This window comes from Canis aureus, chromosome 32 (genome assembly GCF_053574225.1).
Source record: "Canis aureus isolate CA01 chromosome 32, VMU_Caureus_v.1.0, whole genome shotgun sequence".
In the NCBI taxonomy this organism is placed as follows: domain Eukaryota; kingdom Metazoa; phylum Chordata; class Mammalia; order Carnivora; family Canidae; genus Canis; species Canis aureus.
This window is the reverse complement of record NC_135642.1, coordinates 17,286,717-17,302,367: the sequence shown is the minus strand read 5'-3', so window position 1 is coordinate 17,302,367 and position 15,651 is coordinate 17,286,717.

Below are 15,651 nucleotides of genomic sequence, written 5' to 3'. Positions count from 1 at the left end.
TAAGCTATAAAAGAGAATGAAGTACTAATACGTGCTACAACTTACATGAACCTGGAAAACATTATGCTACATAAAAGAAACTAGATGCAAAAAGTCATACATTGCATAATTCCATTTATATGAAATATCTGGAATGTCCCTCACCCTCCTCAGCTCCTAAGCAGAGGGAATTAGAGACAGGACAGTTTACCTGGAACACCGCTCCAATGTACTTCAACCCTCTTTAGGCTCTGTAAAACAAATGTCTGTAGTAGAAAAGTGGATCCCTCAGGCAGCTGAACTCTGGACAGACTGGATTATGTGAAAAACTTCCTCTTTGGTACTTGAGTCTTATTTCCTTAATATAAATGCCTTCCTGTAATAAATATTCCTAAAAGGGCTTATTTCCAAAATGTATTCCTCCAGTCAGAGGCTGGATTAGCTTCCACTTTTAGTATTTATAATTTTCCCTTCCAATGCCTTTTTTTTCTCCTGGAAATGTTCATTTAGTTAACAGATGGGCACAATTTGCTATATGGTCTATCAGCAAAGGTCTGTAGATCTGGAGCAGGTTTGGCTCATGAACAGGGAGAGCTACAAAGCAAAATAGTATTGCAAATGGCTTCTTTATCCCATAGCTACAAAGGGTAGAAAGGCTATGAACTTCAGTATCCTAACAGCCACTTCTCTGAAAACAAGTTTTGTGATCCTATGGAAAGGGAGGAGAAAAGTGGTACCTTTGCCACCCTCCTTTCCGCCCCTAGCAGCATACAAGTTGGTACATGTGCGTGTTATGATTAGGAAAGGCGATCTAAAAGTACACAGCATTACACCATCAGTAGGGGCCTTTCAGTGTGGTAATGCACCAGAAGCACTGCAGTTGGTTTATTGTTAAAGAGTATTGGATAGCTTAATGGAAGACAATCTGAGAGTGAGATCATTCTTCCCTAACTTTCTCAACATAGTCTGCTACAAATTTCTGAATTGCTTTGAGACCATTGTAGTGTAACTCACTAGTATTTGGAGGGGTCATGCCATTGGCCCAACATGAAGGTTCTCTAATCTTGGCTGATGTGTAAGAAGCAGCTCCTGTTAGGATTAAGCTCCTATAACACAATGTCAAAGAAATAGATAAGGAACTGGAATAAACTGGTGGATGACCTCACAATTAGAATCCTTTTTGGGGTAATTAAGAGAACAGAGCAAATAGGCCATTCTAGCTGAAAAACAAACAAAAAAAACAAAACCTCTAGCAAGATCCCATTGTCTCCCTGCTGCAAATCCAGAATTGCCAGTTTTCATCGAGACCTTCATAGAGGAATATCTTGTTGAATTCTATGCCACTGTAAATGATAGTCTTTGCTTTTAAATAGTCCACTTCCTGAACCATCAGACAAGTGATATTGAATACCTGGTACTTGAGATCTTTTTTATATATAGATACTTACTGAAGCTTCTGCCTTCATATGTCTGTAATAAACTGGTCTCTCTGGAGAGAAGAATGTTCATGGTTGGATTTTACTTAGGACATCTGGAATGCCTCTGGCTTTGGGTCTTAGCCTTTAGAATTTTACTCTAGTATATCAACGCCACTCATACTTAAATGAGGTGCTGTGTATAATCTAATTGAATCTGTGTGGAGAGCATGATTAATTCTTCTCATAGTTTGAATCTGTTTTTATAGCCAAATTAATTTTTATCTTGATGTTTATCTTGTTTTATCTAGATGTTCTCTGTGCTTACAGAGACTAAAACAAACTTACTAGGCTCATACTTAGAGCTAATGGACAGGGTTGAAGATAATGCTGACTGATTCACTATGACTTCACGTTGCAATCTCCTTAATCCCAGTGCTACCTACCATTTTCTGAATATTCAGTCAAAGAGGTGTTAACCAATGACCTCAGGAGTAGAGGTTAATCTTCACCCCTGGGAGAAGGAATCTCCTGGAAAGGCTTTTGAAGGTGTTGAACATGAAGGCATGGGCTCTGGAATATCCAAAAGGTACTTGCAAAACGAACACTCATCTGACACATTGTCAAAGAGAGTAGTGCCAGTAAACCCCTACTAACAATGATAGAAATTGGAAATGAGCTGTCACCTATACATACGATATTATAGACTAGTCTAGAAACACAGTATAGAAATCAAAGAACACCTTGTACTGTTTCTAAAGATCTCTTTTGCTTACTGGTTTATGATCCATTTGATTGTGTGCTCTAAGGAAGAGTTTATAACCAAAAGCTTGTCAGAAAACCCAAATAGCAAGAAGCATCTGACAATTGTGACAGAAAGATGTATTTTCTGAGGAAAGTTATGTATTCCAAAAGAAACATGATTCAAAAAAATCTACTTGAATCTTCTCAACCAGGAGATATCATTCAATATTGCAGTCTAAAAGAGCTTTTTTCCACTTAAGTTTGTAGAAAAGTTGGAAATTACATAGCACTCTGGTTGTAGGCCCTTTGCTTTGAGAACTTAACATAAGAAAATCATTCAAATGGATGTCATGCACCACAGGGACCACCATTTTCTTATCTGTCAAGGAAACTCGGGTCAGTGCTACCTACCATTTTCTGAATTGAAACTTCATTTTTTAAAAATATTTTATTTATTTATTCATGAGAGACAGAGAAAGGCAAAGACAGAGGCAGAGGGAGAAGCAGGCTCCCTGCAGGGAGCCCAAGGTGGGACTCAATCGATCCCGGGATTCCAGGATCACGCCCGGGGCTGAAGGCAGATGCTCAACCACTGAGCCCCCCAGGTGTCCCAAAACTTCATTTTTTAAAACCCTCCTGCCATTTTTACCTTTTGTGTCAAAAATAATGGTATTAAAACTTTCCCTTGCATAATCTTAACATTAAGATCAAGGGAGAATAATTTCAGGCTCTATTACCCTTTAATAGTCACACTGGGGGCAGCCCCAGGGGCGCAGTGGTTTGGCACCGCCTTCAGGCCAGGGCGTGATCCTAGAGACCGGGGATCGAGTCCCACGTCAGGCTCCCTGCGTGGAGCCTGCTTCTCCCTCTGCCTGTGTCTCTGCCTGCCTCTCTCTCTCTCTCTCTCTCTCACTCTCTCACTCTCTCTCTGAATAAATAAATAAATACTTAAAAAATATAAAAGTCACACTGGAATGCTGCTGGAAATTCCTAATGTCTAGCCCAGTCAATTGTCCTAATCAATAGATGATAACTTATCAGTTTCTGGTGCTGCAGCTCCGTGGGTGCTGAGACTTTGAGGAGGACTTTCAAGCAGAATTAGGATTGGAAACTTTGGTTTAATTTTATGTGGCTTTTCAAAGTAGGACTATTCAAATCCAAGAAAAAACAAATTACTAAAGTTTAAGGCCTCTTCCTAATAAAAGTTGGACCATCCAGCATTCTGGGACTGGTTCACAACCTTTTTCCTGTTCTGTAATATTTCTATCATGTTCTGAAATCTATCAAACAGAGCAAGTATTGCAAGAATAGACTCAATGTGGATTAGGTAACACTACCGTGTTAGCAAAGGTGGAAACATCACGATTCCAGATGTCAAGTTCTATTACAAAGCTGTAGCGATCAAGACGGTATGGTACTGGCACAAAAACACATAGATAAATGGAACAGAATAGAAAACCCAGAAATGAACCCAAAACTATATGGGTAATTAATCTTGGACAAAGCAGGAAAGAATATCCAATGGAAAGAAGTCTTTTCAACAAATGGCATTGAAATAACTGGACAACAATATGCAAAAGACTGAAACTGAATGACCTTCTTATGCCATGCACAAAAATAAATTCAAAATTGGATGAAAGCCCTAAATGTGCAACAGGAAAATATTAAAATCCTAGAGGATAAAGGCAGTAATCTCTTGACATCAGCTATAGAAACTTAGTAGATATGTCTCCTGAGATAAGGGAAACAAAAGCAAAAATAAACCACTGGGATTTGATCAAAATAAAAAGCTTCTGCACAACAGAGGACACAACAAAGCTAAAACACAACCTATGAAATAGAAGATCTTTGCAAATGACATCTGATAAAGGGCTAGTATCCAAAATCTATAAAGAACTTATAAAACACAATGCCCAAAAAACAAATAATCTAATTAAGAAATGGGCAGAAAACATGAATAGACATTTCTCCAAAGAAGACCCCTCTGGCCAACAAATTTATGAAAAGAGTTCAACACCACTCATCATCAGAGAAATACAATCAAAACTACAATGAGATATCCCCTCACACCTGTCAGAATGGCTAAAATTAACAAACAACAGGTGCTGGTGGAGATGCAGAGAAAGGGGAGCCCTGTTACACTGTTGGTGGGAATGCAAACTGGTGCAGCCACTCTGGAGAACAGTATGGAGTTTCCTCAAAAAGTTAAAAATAGAAGCACCCTACAGTAATTACACTACTAGATAGTTACTCAAAGGATACAAAATTTCTCATTTGAAGGGATACATACACTCTGATGTTTTTGTTTATTTATTTTTTAAAACCATTTTATTTATTTATTCATGAGAGAGAGACACACACAGAGGCAGAGACACAGGCAGAGGGAGAAGCAGGCTCCATGCATGGAGCCCAACATGGGACTCGATCCTGGGTCTCCAGGATCACACCCCGGGCTGAAGGCAGCGCTAAACCACTGAGCCACCCGGGCTGCCCTGTTTTTGTTTTTCAGATTTTATTTGAGAGAGAGTGTGGGCATATGGTGGAGGATGGGGGGGGGGGGGAGTGGCAGAGGAAGAAAGGATCTCAAGCAGACTCCACATTGAGCATGGAGCCCAATGCAGGGCTCCATCCCATGACCCTGAGACCATGACCTGAGTTGAAATCAAGAATCAGACACTTAACTAACTGTGCCACCCAGACACCCCTGCACCCTGGTATTTATAGAATCATCATCAACAATAGCCAAATTATGGAAGGTATGATCATTACTTTAAATTCTCTGTTAGGCACATTATTTCCATTTCAATTAGTTCTCTTGCTGTAATTTTGTCTTGTTCTTTCATTTGGGACCTAGTCCACTGTCTCCTCATTTTGTCTGTGTGTGTGTGTTGTGTCAGCTATATCTACTGCTCTTGAAAGTAGTGGCCTCATGAAGAAGAGGTCTTGTAGTGCCTGCACGGCAGTGTGTCCCCTGTTCACTAGTCTGGGACTTCGGTGGTGTCTCCTGTGTGTTGTGTGTACCCGGATGTTGTGGTTGAGCCACTTTTCCCTTCAGGACAGTCATCGGCCTGTTGTGGGCACTGTTTGGTCCCTATGGTCTTAATAGGTCAGTTTGGGGCTCCCTTGGGCTTGCATTGAGTCAGACTACATGTTTGAAAGATGGACTAGCACAAAACTGCAAGCATTTTCCCTGTGTTGTCTCCTGAGAAGCTCTCTTTGGTGAGTAGGGCCTGCAGTAAGACCAATTATCTACCCTGATCCCACTGCTAGAGCTACCGTCTAACTGGTGTGTATGGTTATCTTTCCCTCTTCCTGGGGCAGGGGTATATTTGGAGTGGTGCTGGCCCCTGTTGGAGCTGCTTACACTCTTCCACACTTGTGATACTGCTTTGGATGGACTCTGGACAAGACCATATTGGGGGTGTGTGGATTTGCGGTGTGTGTGTGTGGGGGGGGGGGCGGATGTGCAGCATTTGCAAGGCTTTCACACTGATCTGCTGGGGGAGGGGAGCTGCTACCACTGAAACCAAGGCCAGTGTGACTGGAGGGGGCAGATTTGCAAAATGCAAGGGAGTTGAGGTAGTTGATATTGGTAGGGTTTGCCTGCTGCTGGTCCTTTATGGGAGGGAACCTGCAGAGCAGGGACTGAGGCAAGCCTGGCTGGAGGGGCTGGATCTGTTGAAGTATGGGGAGGCAGGGTAGTGGTGTAAGCAAGTCAGGTAGATGTCAGTGATGCTCTGGTTCTCACAGGTAGCTAGGGAGGGAAATGGCACCTGTCAGCAACTTTGTTCCTAGAGGAGTCCCCCAACAATCTCTATCCTTCCAGGACATGCCCGAGATGAGTAGACATCTACCTCCTGTTTGCCCCCTGGATTTTTCAAACTGCTGCTTATACGCTGTCTCTCTAAGGATGAGCGTTTCTTTTCCTCTCACTCTCCCAGACCTGAGTCCCCTGATTTTTAAAATTCTATATTTTAATTACAAATGATGGTAAGGACTAGGAAAATTCAGCCCCTGTGGTTTTCAATGTCAAATGTTATGGGGATTCGTCTTCCTGGTGTGGGCTCCCCAGTATGATAGTTTGTTTTTCTCCCCTCTCCAAACCATTGGGTACCTCCCACAGGTCTGTTTAGCTCCACACTGCATCTTTGCCCTTCCTACCCTCTTGGGTGTGGCCTCAGATCTACATTTAGTTATGGAGTTTGTTCTGTCAGTCTTTGGGTCATTTTCTGGGTAATTAACACTGATAAGAGTGTTATATAGTTGCATCCTTGGGATAAGGTGAGCTTAGGGTCCTCCTACTCTGCCATCTTCCCAGCATATTCCAGTTTTTTCTTTACTTGATTTCTAGTTCCAAGTGATTACATCAGAAGAGATGCTTGGAATGATTTCAATTTTCTTAAATTTATTGAGACTTGTTTTGTGTTCTAATAGAAGATCTGTTCTGGAGAATGTTCTATGTGCACCTGAAAAGAATATTCATTCTACTGTTTTGTGAAAGAATTGCTCTGTATATATTTATTCCATCTGATCTAATGCATCATTGAAGGCTATTATTTCCTTGTTCAATTTCTGTCTGGATGACTTATCCATTAATGTAAGTAGATATTAAATCCTATCCTATTATTGTATTAGTGTTGTTTTTTTTTTTCCTTTTATGTCTATAAATATTTGCTTAATATATTTAGGTGCTTCTAATGTTCGGTGAGTAGAAACTTAAAATTATTGTATCTTCTTGTTGGATTGATCCCTTTATCATTTCATAATTCCCTCTTTGTCTCTTGTTATAGTATGTTTTAAAGTCTATTGTGGGGGCACCTGGTGGCTCAGTTGGTTAAGCATCTTTCTGCTTTTGGTTCAGGTCATGATCTCAGGGTCCTTGGATCAAGTCCCACATTGGGATCCCTGCTTCAGCGAGGAGCCTGCTTCTCCCTTTCCCACTCCCCCCAACTTGTGTTCATTCTCTCTCTCTCTCTCTCTCTGGCAAATAAGTAAATAAAATATATTTTTTTAAAAGTCTATTGTGTTTGATCAAAGTATCACTATCTTTCTTTTCATTTCCATTTGTAAGGAATATCTTTTTCCATCTCTTTACTTTCACTCTGTATGTGTCTTTATGTCTAAAGTGAGCCTCCTGGAGACAAGATATAGTTGAGTCTTGCTTTTATATCCATCATTAACTCATGTCCCTAATTGGAGCATATAATCCATTTACAGTTAAAGTAATTATTAATAACTATGAACTCATTGCCATTTTGTTATTTTTTCCCCTGTTTTTATAGTTCTTCTCCATGTCTTTGTTCTTTTGCTCTCTTCCCTTGCAATTTGAGGACTTTCTTTAGTGCTATGTTTGGATTCCTTTCTCTTTATTTTATTGTTCTTGTGTGTATCTACATAGGTTTTTGTTTGGTGGTTACCAAGATATTCACATATAAAACCATATAAATATGGTAGTCTATTTCAAGCATATTCTGAAATCACTGCATTCTTACCACATCCCCAGCTCCTCTTCAATTTCTGGGAAGAGTTTGAGAAGAATTGGTATTAATTCTTCTTTAAATATATGGTAAAATTCACCTTTGAAGCCATCTGGCCCTAGACTTTTCTTTTAGGGAGATTTTGATTACTTCTTCAATCTCCTTACTAGTAAAAGTCTGTTGTTTCTATTTCTTTCTGATTCAGTATTGATAGGTTGTATATTTTAAGAATGTTTCCATTTCTCCACAGTTGTCCAGATTTTTGGTATACAGTTTTTCATAGTAGCCTCTTATCTTTTTTGTATTTCTTTTCTATAATTTGTAATTGCTCTTCAATTGCTACTGAGTATAATTTTATTGATTTGGATCCTCTTTTTTCCTTGATTAGTCTAGCTAAGGACTTGTCAATTTTCTTTATCTTTTCAATGAACTAACTCTAAAGTTTGTTAATTTTTCTGTTGTCTTATTTTCTATTTCATTTATTTCTGCTTTCATCCACATTATTTTCTTTCCTTCTAACTATGGGTTGTTTGTTTTTTTCTGGTTCCTTGGTACATAAAGTTAGTTGGTTTGTTTGAGATCTTTCTTGTTTCCTGATAGTCATTTACTGCTATGAAATTTCCTCTTAGAACTGCTTTTGCTGCAATACATAAGGTTTTATACATTGTATGTCTATTTTTGTTTTAATATCCTTTTTAAATTTTTATTTAGATGAAGTTAAAACTGCTTAATCTCAGATTTTATAATATATAATGAAATAAATTTGTCTGAATTCCTTCTGGTTTGGAGATCATTGAATCAGGCACTTGTGACCCTGACTCTATGTATGGTAGAGATCAGTGCCTGGCTCCCTAGCTTAAGGAATGGACCTTGCCCCATCTGCTGAGTTTAGTGACTTGCTACATGGCTTAACAGCATCTCCACTAAGCCTTATTGTATTCCTGAAAGGACACACATTTGTTTTGGATGAAACTAAAACTGTGTCACTAAGTGATTTATTGAGACTCATTAAATGGTAATTTTAAAACTGATGTAAATACTTCCCAATGTATTGATTATTATGTTCAAGTATACAGTGGGCTTCCTGTTCATGTCATTGGAGGCTTTTCAGTAATTATAAGGCATACTGGCAACGCTGGAGGCCCAAAGGGTTTGACTGTGGTGCTCAAATTATCAAATGCTGGTCAGCAACATGTTCAAAGGAAACAATTGAAAGCCAGAGAAAGGTTCCCTAAAAACCTTGGTAGAAGAAGAATTGGACTATTTGCTGTTGGACTAAGAAAAGAGAAGTTAGATGTGGCCATTGTTGACAAATCATAAATACTGGTAGTTCTGGGATATCAGAGGGTTGACCTGTTTGGATGGTAGTGAACAAGCCCAAGATTCATCATCTTGAAAATATTGGATATTATTCTCATATACATAAATAACAAGCACACAATCCAATCCCCAAACTAGAGTATACCAATAAATTACATATACACATGTTCTTGCCAAATCCTGTTTTCCTTCCTTTCCCAATCAACATTATAATCTTCATCTGTCCTTTCTGTTATATAACATGTACCTAAGCAATATTAGTCTTGATCATTTTAATATTATAAATAAGTATTGCTATATAATTGTTAGGGATTTGTTTCTATCCATTTCCAAGCTGTATATAGCTCTAGTTCAATTATTTTTAATTTTTCTATAATTTCCCTCAGATTTTTATTAATTTAGTATGTTCTCCAGCCAAGTGTTTTCTGTTCCTACAAGGAATCTGAAAAGGAAAACTTGACATTTAGTCCTACAAAGAAGATCTTGTCAAATGATGTTCCCACTGAACCTTTCTAAATAGACCCTTTTATACCTGATGGGGCCACTGGAATTTTCTCAGAGTCTCTGGTTCAAAAATAGGCAGCTTATATGAGCTGTGGATTATTTGGAGCTCATAAAGTAGTTGCAGGCTCAGCAACTATTTTATGCTAAAGAGAAAAGTCAGCAGATCAGTAACAATATGTGCCAACTACATAATGGCCGCTGCCTCCTTTCTGCCCCAAGTATCCCACAACTCTCCTTTGTGGCTCACTCTAACCAGAAGCACACAAAGTGAATTGTGGAAAATGTACTTCAGCCTAGCCAAGTTGGCACATTACAAAGACATCAAAGAATTTGACTTTCTTTTTTTCCTCGATCCAGTGGCATTACCATCTTTTTTAGTGATAGATTTTCCTCCTCCTTCAAGCAGGGGTCAAACCGTTCTGCTCCTGATTCATATAACCTGCCTGAAGGAGAAAACTACTTCTTTTTTTTTTTTTTTAAAGATTTTATTTATTTATTCATGAGAGAGAGAGAGGCAGAGACACAGGCAGAGGGAGAAGCAGGCTCCATGCAGGGAGCCTGATGTGGGACTCGATCCCGGGTCTCCAGGATCACGCCCTGGGCTGAAGGCGGCGCTAAACCACCGAGCCACCAGGTCTGCCCAAACTACTTCTTGAATTCAGAGCAGACTTGTCCCTTCTGTTAGAAATCTCTAAAGATAATAGACTCAGCCTTCTCCCAGAGTCCTATTAAAGCACTGAAGATGTCCCTTATCACTTTGCCTTTCTTAGTATAAGGAAGCTAAATCAACCCCTTGACACACTAGTAGAACGTAAGACGTAGTCCTCTATCCAGGACTGAATTGGCTCAATACCAGAGTCAAGAGAAGGATTCAGGACTTCCTATCCATTGGAGCTTGATCCTTGTGATTTGGTTTTTTAGTGATCTTAATAAAATAGATGTTCGGGACACCTGGGTGGCTCAGTGATTGAGTGTCTGCCTCTGATTCAGGGCATGATCCCAGAGTCCTGGGATCAAGTCCCACATTGGGCTCCCTGCATGGAGCAAAATTTCATTCTTTTTGCATGGAGCCTGCTTCTTTCTCCCTCTGCCTGTGTCTCTGCCTCTCTCTCTCTCTCTCTCTCTCTCTCTCTCTAATGAATAAATAAAATCTTAAATAAATTAAAATAAATGTTCCCTGCCCCATGAGTACATGCATTAAACTGCCCATTGGCTAGGTCTCACTGAAAAGTGCTGTGATCAGAGCGGTTTACCCATGAACCCAGCATCCATAGTTTACATCTGCTCTGACATGAATTTTGCAGTTCCACAGATATTGCAATGGTAGGTGTTACTGGGGCCCTAAAGGCATCCTAATGTCATCTATTTGGATGGTTTACCAATTTTTCCTTATGCTACTGAATGTCATCACCTGACTCTTCTCTGACTCTTCCTTTTTTTTTTTTTTTTTTTTTCCTGGTCTGAGATTCTAATGCATTAGGTAGGGGATACAAATGCTTAACTTTTGGGGCACCTGGTTGAGAATCAGACTTTTGGTTTCATTTTGGGCTGTGATCTCAGAGTTGTGAGATTGAGCCTCATATCAGGCTCTGTGCTCAGTGCGGAGTCTGCTTGAGACTCTCTCTCCCCCTATCCCTCCTGCTTGTACTTTCTTTCTCTCTAAAATAAATAAAAATTTTTAAAAGGCCTCAGATTTGTGGAATTTCGAAAACAGTTTTAGAGGCAAGGCAATGTTGAGTCCATTCAATATAGAGAAGGTACGTGATAGATAAACCAGCTGTTGCAGTATTTGAGAAGATGAATGTGAATTTTAAAATCTGGCTAGGGCAGAATTGTTACCTATCATTTGGAGTTATCTTGGCTTTGGTGGGAAAGAGTCCTGGAGAGTTTGGATATGTAATATGGAACTCCAGGTCTTAGTTGCCAGACTGTACAGGACAATTATTAAAAAATGCATGACCCAAGTATAATCTGGGATCTTTCAAGGAACCAAATAGAACATCATCAGAGGGATAGTCCCACCTATGGCAGATAGGGAGAAATATAAAAAGGCAAGGAAAATATGTACTTCTTATAGCAGAATAGCAGAACATTCTGCTTAAAACAGATCTCTATTTAGACTTCAATGCTAACTTCTGTGGTCTTTGCTCTCCACAGAAGTAGACTTTGAATTTACTTTTATAAAATAGGAGAGAAAACCTATTACTAGGTAGCTTAACTGAAATTATCTTCAGGGTTTTTTTTTTTTTTTTTACTGTTTTATATAATTTTTATTAACCCTTTTTTTACATTGCCAGTCAAAATATTGCTTTCCAGAGTTACTTAAGTTAGTTCCTTTCCTTTTTATTGAAGTATAATTAATGTACATTGTTATGTTAGTTTCAGGTGTAAAATATGATTTAACAATCCTATGCATTACTCAGTGCTCATCATGACAAGTGTACTTTTACTCCCCTTTAGCTATTTCACTTATCTCCCCACCTATCTCATCTGGCAACTACTAGTTTGTTCTCTGGATTTAAGAGGCCTTTTTGTCTCTGTTTTTTCTTTGTTCATTTGTTTTGTTTCTTAAATTCTACATATGAGTGAAATCTTATAGCTTTTGTCTTTCTCTGCCTGATATATTTTACTTAGTATTTTACCATCTAGGTCCATCCATGTTGTTACAAATGACAAAATTTCATTCTTTTTGATGGCTGAGTAATATTTCATTGCATATATATACACAACATCTTTGTCCATTCATCTTTTAATGAACACTTGAGTTGCTTCTGCATCTTGCTATTGAAAATTCTGATACAATAAACATGGGGTACATATATCTTCTTTAGTCAGTCATTGTGCCAGGGAAATCCTGATGTTGAGCTTTGTCAAGAGTGGTCAACCTTTCTACATTGAGTACAAACATTGTGTAAATGAATAGGAAAAAATGACCTAGAGGATTGTGTTCCTTTGAGACTTGTAGCAGAAACTGCTTTCTCAAAGCTTAAGACTGCGTTACTTCTAGCTCCTCACTGCTGTAACCAGAGGGGCCCCAAATACTGAACAAGACAGAAATGAGACAACAACAGACACTTCTATTAACCTTTTATTTATGTTAACCTTCATAAAAGCAAGGTATTGACATACAAAAATGGAAATGGATATCAATCCCAATCCAGGTAAGTTCTTTCTATATTATTTCTATTACCCATACATTAAACCTAGCAATACCCAAGTGGGGCAAACAGGTTCTGTTGCCTGCTGCCTTAGTTTAACCTTCCTTAGCAGTAGATAGTGCAACAAGGACACAAATACAAGTAGTTTATTTGGGAAGTGGTCTTCAGGAAATACAAATATAGTGAGATGAGATGGGGAAGGAAAGGAAGCTAATGGTGCACTGCCAAACTAGTTACTACCAGCAAACTCTGGAAGTGAAAGGAATCCTAGCTCAGGTCATATAGAGATTGCCCAGCTTAAGTAGCTCCACTGAGAGTGGCTGAGAGTAGCCCTTGTCATGAATGATACAGAGCATCCAAAATTATGCAGTGGGCTAATTAGCCAACTGGGTTGCCCCATCTCCAGCAAGTACTTTTTTAAAGATTTTATTTATTCATGATAGACAGAAATGCAGAGACCGAGGCAGAGGGAGAAGCAGGCTTCCCACAGGGAGCCTGAAGTGGAACTCGATCCCAGGACCCCAGGATCACGACCTGAGCCAGAGGCAGATGCTCAACCAATGAGCCACCGAAGTGTCCCATCTCCAGCAAATATTGAAGGTACTCCAGCAAGTACTGAAAAGCACCTCCATGGCAGCTACATTCCTCATTTACTCATTGATAGGGCAGTTTATCATATGGCAAAAGATGTACTCAAAATCTGGGTTACATTCAAATACCAGCATTCCCTTAATTACTCTTGGATTTTGGAGTGCTAAAATTTTGGAGTGCTAACTAAAATCTTTGGTTTTAGAAAATGATGTTTATCTCATGGTGGGTTGGCACGGTTGGTATATGTCTACTGTGAAAGAGGCTGAAGGACTAATAATTTTTCAGTTACAAGACCTTGTTCCCACCTCTTTTTCTCTACCCTCCTTACTAAACTCAAATTGACCAACCATTTGCTAAAGCCAAAGCCCCAGTCTTGCATCTGTCTTATGATTAACTGAAGTTCAACTTCTTCATACCTTCTGAGAATCTAAACAGTGAAAAATTCTGAGAACAACAGTGAACTTAATACTTCTTCAATATATTCCATAAAAACCTTAAGCTAACCTGTTCCTTGAGGAATAGTCCTCTTCAGCTGATCTTAACTTTTAGTAAAGACCTGAGCTAACAGCTTTGAGTGGGTTTTTCTCCTCCAATAATTTTCTAACACTCTTTATAGTCCTCTCAGATAAATATAAGATTGCATTTATTTTCAAAGACTACTTGTTTGACAAAATTTGAAGGGTCTTCTCTGGTAAATTTCAGAAAGCATTGAGAAATCTGGAAGTTACTTTGTAGTATCTAAACCTCCATTCCCTTTCTCCCACCCTAAGCATATACCTTAGAGGTTTCTTGGACTTAAGAAACTTTCCCACTTGATGTAAGAAACCAGGGTCCTGTGAAAGGTTCTTCCTAAAATTGTTCTTATTACAACAGGAATTATAAAAGCAGACTGAGTCTTGAATTAAAAAATTCACTTAGCACTTTTAAATATTAAGCCACCACTTTTTATACAGATGGGGCAACAAAAATATATATTTCTGTCCTTAAGAGGAAGGTACTTTATAGACTATTACTAGTTCATGCTAGACCAAATTATCAATTAACAACATCATGAAAAGTTAATGGGTGGAGATCAACTATACATTAAATAATTGAGACCTAGGGTGTTGCAAATTGCTCTGGGAGGTGTAAAAGTAACCATTTGATGTACATTTTCATTGAGTTTGGCTAGCATATTTTGGTAATTCCCTCGGCATAGTTTTATCTTGAGATCTAAGATAATATAGAATTAGGAAGGTGAAATCTTAATTTAGTCTCCTAACAGTTACACGTCAGGCCTCCAATGTGAAGTTGAAAACTTTCCATCATTTAGTCAACACTGAGAGACTTTTATTCAACTATTATCAATTGCTATTTTATAACTGGGTCATCCTGACCCAGAAGCAAATACATGAGTAGTGATCCAAGGCCCTTACCTTACCTTGATCAGTATTGACAAATAGGGCCTTTATTCTCTCTGCCAAACTATATCTATATTCTAACACGTGACTGAACAAATCAAGACCGAGACTAAATGGCAGATAAGAACATCTGGAAATCATCTCTTCCTCTTGCTTTAGGAATATTCACTCTACTCTAATTTAAACTGTAATTAATTCACGACAGACTTATTGAAGACTTGGTCACAGGCAGAGTTCTAAAAACATTCTATAAATTTACTTTTAACCCCCATGGCAATCAAGACAAATTACATAATGTCTGAAACAAGGTCATCCATAGAGATTACAAGTATATTTTCTAGCTGGGTGGTTGGAAATCAAATATTATAACCTTATATAGTGCAGTATAGGAACATCTCATGTGTATAAAAGGAATGAATAAAACAGATGGGATGATCGTGGAAGTAGGAAATTAAAGTCAGTCTCCCTAGTATGGTAGACAGAAACACTGAAAACCTAAAAATTATTTCTCTCAGGAGGAAGACATCATTCCAAGAAGGGACTGAGGGACTAGTGCTGGAGGGAGGAGGCTCTCTTAATACTACTCCTCATAGAAATTTAATATATGAAAGTATGTTTTCTCTGAAAATACAGCTCCACGAAAAGCCACCTAGCCTCTCACTGCAAACCACGTTGCCATCTCAGATCCCCAATATCTTTGATGTAATTTAAAACATCTATACTTCTTAAAATAATGTCAGAATAGCTGTGGTCCAAAGAAGTCTCTCACTTCAGTGTTAAGACCTTTTTCAATACTCCATAGGAGCTTTTACTAGAAGGTTCTTCTAGCTTGTCAACTTTGAGAATATTTCCTTATTGAACCTCAGTAACTATGGTGAGTTCAGAAATGAGAAGTTATCAGTGAGGTCCGTGTGGTTGTATGGAAAATTTTTAGTATTTACTTTTGATCTTCAAATTTTTTTCTTAAACTGGAATGCTATCCTTTATGTAGAGCAACTTGAACAGAAACAGATTCCAGTACTTTAAGACTGTACTCTGATTTCTATGAGGTATATGCAAATAG